At 43.5% G+C, this 6000-nt stretch overlaps 1 protein-coding gene across 1 annotated transcript in view; it reads right to left on the bottom strand.

Annotated features, from left to right (window-relative positions):
• ST7 (suppression of tumorigenicity 7) overlaps positions 1-5763 on the bottom strand; it is a 148395-nt gene extending 142632 nt beyond the window's left edge. Inside the window, exon 1 of the mRNA XM_080363192.1 lies at positions 5751-5763. The gene's annotated coding sequence lies outside the window, so the exon portion shown is untranslated. The remainder of the gene's footprint in view (positions 1-5750) is intronic.
• Between the last annotated feature and the right edge of the window lie 237 nt (positions 5764-6000).

Here is a 6000-nt window from a genome sequence, read left to right on the forward strand (position 1 = left end):
CACACTCACTTCTGTAGTTCACACAGCAGATGCTTACAGGGAAACCCATCACAATGATGGCAGATGACTCTGAAAAAAGGCCAAGCAACTACCAGCAAGTCCACAAACGCAAAAATAACTCTCCTTCAGCTCTTCTCAAAGCAAGGAAGCTGATCACTTGTTTTTAACCCATTTCAAATTCCCTGGCCTTCATCAGGTTAATGTTTTCCAACCCTCATGATTACCTTCCCAGGCTTAAATTTATGAAGGGGAATAACACCTCCTGACCACGCTGTCAAGACGCTATCACAGCAAACACACCACGACACACACGATGGAGACCGAGCACACAGTGCAGGCATCCGCAGCCCCAGCCCCAGTGTCCGCAGCCAACAAAAAACCTTCAGCCCTAAGGGTGGTTTAGCACCGTAGGTCTGTGCACACGCAGCTCCACATGGCCAAATATCAGCAGCAGGAAAAAAAGCGATCATTAGTTAAATTTTAATAACAGGCGACTGTTTGCTGCTGCTACTTGAATTTGAGACCATGGGAATGAAAAGATACTTATTGTACTGCTGTTGATCAATATATCTGCAAGGTCAGGAAGCCAAGGAATGGAAGATCAGAAAGACAAAATGGGCTTCATTGACAGCAACCACAACGCTAAGACAGCACAGCCTAAAGCTGAGAGCCATGCTCCACCTCTTCACCTCCCACAGTATTTCTGTTTGTAGCATCACACCCAGCTTTCTTGCATGGTTAAATACTGGATAGTTTTCATAAAATGAGGGTTCAATGAGACAGGAGAAGTCTGAGTGCTTCATTTACCGTAGCCTGTGCAATGAACACATCAGTGAATGCATCTGAGGTGGACAAGATCACCATAGCTTCTGGCTGCCTAAAAGTCTCTCTGTTTTGCGTCTTCAGGAGGACTTTTGGGTGAAGAGAAAATGTTGTTATCCTAATTTTACAGGGAACAAAAGAGACAATTTGAACATGTCTGCTCTGTCCTCCTGTCCGTGCACGCACAGACCCTGACCGTGAGTCAGTAATCCGGCACTGGCCAGTGCTGCAGGTGCTGTTGCACATCAGCCCCTTTTCTCCTCTCCAGATGGCTGGCACCGTGCACAGTGTTTCCAGTGCTGGGCTCTAAGAGAAGCCTATTACATGGTCACAAATCCCACATTAATTAAAACTCTAGGCAATTATTTCAGTAGGAACACCAGAATAATAATTAAAGAATCATAATGAAGAAACACACTGTGTTCCCCAGAACACAACTTTGTCACAGCCACCAGCTCCTCACCAAGGTGACGTAGTCTTGCTCTATCAGCTGTGGTTCTCCTGGGCTCACTGACCTCGGGGCAGGACACAGTTACTCACTGTCACGCTGCAGGCTTCTAACCCTCCCTTCTCTAGATGTTCAGCTGGTAAGAGTATGGGGCGATGCTCCAGTGCAGCTGAAATGGGGTGTCCCACAGATGGCCAGTAATACTCGGCAGACACTGACAGAGCTGGATTCAACCCAGAGCTCATACTCAGATATTTTTTATCCACGCTTTTAGGAAATCAGGTTTTCTGATTTCTCTACCCTCAGCAACCCAAAGGTTTCCTCCTTTCTGCCTCATCACAAGCCAGTTGCACTTAACGCTCTGGTTACTAAATCCTTCTGTTTTGCTTTGAAAGGATAAATACGATAATCAGAAACTGTTTAACTTCTGAGACTTTCTCCTTCTTAGGATATGACTAGAAAGCCAAACTGTTAAGTCAGGAAAAACAAGCAGGGTTTCACATTTTTAGAAGAGGTGTGTCTTAGTTCAGATTAATGTGGCATTCGGAAATTGTGCAAGTGCCAACTTGGGAGGAAAATACAGCATGTTATATAAAATAATAATGTTTATGTTAATTATTTTGGAATAAGATTATAACATCCGCTTCCTCAGCTACTTATTCTGCATTTACTATTTCAGCCTGGCATATTAAGTCTCCTCTCTTGCTTCCTGGCTAATGGTATGGTACAGTTATAATAGTTCAAACAGTCTTATTCATAAAGGTTTTTATGATTTGATTTGTGCATCAAGCTTCAATAAAATGCAAAAAAAACCCCCATGAAACACCACAAGAAGATTTAACATGAATATTTTAATATGACAGACTAGATTTCTCTTTGATTATATCACAGTAATCTACTCTGCTGAGGATATGGAAATTATGCTACTCCAAACTGCAAGGACTTTCAAGCCTGGAAGCTCAATGAAACATGCAGAATGACTGACTGCAGCTACCCAATGTGGGGGGCATGCACATCTGTACAACATCAAAAGAAGGGGAAAATAAGGCTGCACATTTCATCTTTATAAAACTTACAGCTAGAAGTGACCATTGGACTATTTGGTGAAACCATCCATAATTACCCTGACCGCTACCGTTGCACAGCCTGCTGCCCAAGTCCTTGCTGGAAACCGATTTAAGGCTGTATGAACACTAGTGACTCAGATGCGGCCATCTGATCTGAAGACTTTCAGACATGGGAAACCCACAGGTTCCTTTAGTAGCTAATCCACGGTTCATTAAAAATTAACGCCTGATTATGACTAAATTGAGTTTCCCCTCTGCTTCCATTTATCAATTCTTATTAATCTTTTCATGACTAAAAGGCCACTTATTTCTCCTCCACGACAATACCTCTTCACTTTAACTCAGTCACTTCCCAAGCAAAATCTCTGATGCTTCTCTCCAGCCCTTAAATGATTTTTCCACTACGTTCTCCAGCTTTTGAACTTCATTCTAGAAACACTGACATCAGGCACAGAAAACCAAAATCACACAGCAGCACGAAGCCCCAGTCCCTCTGGTAGGCACTCTCCCATATGTGCCACACTAGTCCCTCGTATCACAGCAGCCCACTGAGGGCTCCTGGTAAGATGTTTGATCTAAACATCTGAAACCTTTCAAAATCACTATTTTGTGAGGTGCAAATCATACCTGCGGAACTGCGTTTTTCTGACCAGCTGCTTAAGTTTGGGTCTGGTGGTACTGACAACCAGTTTGTTTGACCTCAGCTTACCAACAGATCCAGCTTATTCTGTGAAAACGCCCAGTCATTGTTTTTAATCACCTTATTATTTATTTACGTCATGCAGACGTTTTAGCAGGAACATTTATACTTGTATTTTCACATCACTGAGGTCCATTTGATTAGTATCACATCTGAGGCCAGTTGCTGTGGTACTTCATGAGCAACCTTAACCCACTGACAGGATCCCATTGTGATCAATTGGGGAAAAAAAAATCCACAATAAAATCAGATCATTTTTAATCCATTCACAAAAACTTTGAAAAACAAGACAAAAAACCATCAAGCTATTGACAGTGCTGATTTTTTAATAAACCCCACTTAGGAACAGAGGATGGATGCATAACAGCCATATTGTGCCTGTTGTTCTTCCCTGGTAACTCATTTTCATCATGCACTTTGGGACTTACTAGTAATTTCTTCGGGCTTTTTAACCCCCTCAATGCTTTAAAACACACAGGTGTGAAAATCTCTTGGATTTGCAGATTTCATACTGTCATTTCACTTGCATTTTGGGACACTTCAATGAAAACCAAGATGACTCAGCTGAAGGTGGCTGGAGTAACATTTCAAATGAGAAAATGCATCGAGAATTAGTTTGTTCAAACTCAGGAAAAAAATAAGAAGGGTTTGATTAAGTGAAAAATGGACATCTGCGACTTTGTTCCAATAGTGAAAATGATCATAAAAAGCATCCTGACATTGTTGCTTGACAACCACGGCCTGCAACGTTTACCTGGGACTTACGTTTACATAAATTATTAAGAATCAAGTAATGAGAATTACATCCTGTTCCAACCAGTGTGCAGCAAAGTCAGAACAAACAGGATAGTGGTTCAAGGACATATTGAAAAATTTTGACCAAATTGTATTTAAAAGCTGGTTTTAATTGTGTTTACTGTCTACGCTTAAAATGAAAATTGCAGTATGCTGAATATTTTTTTTTTTTTTAATTGTAATTATTCCTCGTTGATGCTGGATTTGCCAAAAGCTTATCAAATAAGAACAGGCTGGAAAGACGGGTAAAGAGTGCTCAGATAACATCTGGCTTCCCAGCAAGAGGGATGCCACATGGGTTACATCTCGTCTGCCCCCAAAACAAATTGCCTTCTCCAGTGCAGGAGGGGGGAAGGAAATTAAATTATCACAGTAGATAGGAAGGAAAAATAAGCCATTTCAAGATAAAGACATACCTGCCTTATTCAGGCTGGCTGACACTACGTAAGTTAAAGATTCAATACAGTAGCGGCCATACTGCCTCTGTGAGTCTTAACAGTCAAAGTCCATTGCAACAGTGTTAATCTTCTGGCACACTTGCAGGCATATTATTTATTATCATCCAGAAGAATAAGCTGACATCATTTTTTAACTAGAAACAAAAGTTTTAATTCTGTTAAAAAATGCTTAAGTAGAATATAAATGTTACGGGGAAATATGTTAATTCCATGACATATACTACCCAAATCCACACATATTCCCCATAATAACCAGCTCTTTTTTATGCTTCAAAGCAACCAAGAATTTTCCACAAATATAATTTTCCTTTGGAATTCCTCATATGCCACCTGTTCCTAAGAAAGCTCCCAGAAAGAATGAACCGCCCCGTAACTGAAGATGGGTTTGCATTTACATATTTACTCAGTCCACATCAAAGATAAGCCTGTTATGGAAACAAACTGAGACCAAGGGACTACGAGATGTAAATTACTTTTGGTTGCTCCTGACTTAGGCTTGTGAATTGAACAGCTGCATTTTTTTTTTTGCTCAAGCCCCTACAATTCCCTGTTAGTCTCAAAAGTACAGAATAAGCATGACATAGTGGGGGGAAAAATACAGTTTTGCTCATCATTTACGCTGCAAAACCATTATAAACAGCTTAAGCCACTACTTGAAAACCAGACATACTTTTTTTTTCCTCAAAGAGCCTGCTAGCCAAAAATCAATATGTTTACTCCTTTAGGAGAAGTCCAGTGTGGAATACAACTCCAGCAAGCTTCATCTAGGGCAAAGCCACAGTTTGCATTATACCCCTGAAGTCATCTTGACTTCTTTACCTCTACTCAGAGCACAAGGGAGGAGCCAGAGCAGCCCCTCCAGTGCCCCTCACACCCGGGAGCAGCGGGAGGTCGGCTGGCACAAGGACCAAGCAGCATCCCTCCGCTGGCTCACTCGGCCGGCAAAGCCAGCAGAGAGTGCCACACCACCGGGACATGGTCTCTCTGCCCACCACAAAGCACCTTCTGGGTGACGCTGGCATTTCCACAGCCCGTTCCTGCCACAGCACAGCTACTTTAAGGCTCCCACCTCCAGGAGGAAACTCAGCTGAGCTCTCCGCGTACCTTCAAGCCTTCCCTGAGCTAACTACACCAAGTCAAGACTCAACCACAAGCTAACACTTACTCAACCCAGCCCTGACAAAATCCCACTGGTACCAGCACGCAACGTGCTGCGGAGAAAACGCAGAAGCCCGGGGGACCCCGGGAACCCACCACCACCCCGGGAAACCCCTTCGGGGAAGGGGAGAACCACCCTACTGCCCCGACCCCCCGGCCCTTAACGGGACGGAACACTCGAGCCTTCCCGTGGGTTTTCTCCCCCGCGGGCAGCCCGACCTCCCCTTCCCCCGGGGGTGAAAGGACCGCGGGGATGATCGCACCGTACCTGTGGTTAAATTGTCATTGATTTTCAGGGGTACCCTTAAGATGTAGACCAGGAAGAGCATGATGAAGAACCAGAGCGTCCAGAGATAAGTCCAGGACCAGACGATGCAAGATTTCAGCTGTTCCAAAAAGCCCGTCCCAGCTTCAGCCATGTTTTTTGGGGAAAGAAAAAAAAAATTAAAAAAAAAAGAAAAAATCGACCCAACCGCTGCTCTCTGCTGCCACAACCTCTCAGCGTGTGTTTGTGGGATGATTCACGCCTCCCGAGGCGGCTCCCCCCTCCCG

The sequence above is a fragment of the Nesoenas mayeri genome (assembly GCF_963082525.1).
Source record: "Nesoenas mayeri genome assembly, chromosome: 1".
In the NCBI taxonomy this organism is placed as follows: Eukaryota; Metazoa; Chordata; class Aves; order Columbiformes; family Columbidae; genus Nesoenas; species Nesoenas mayeri.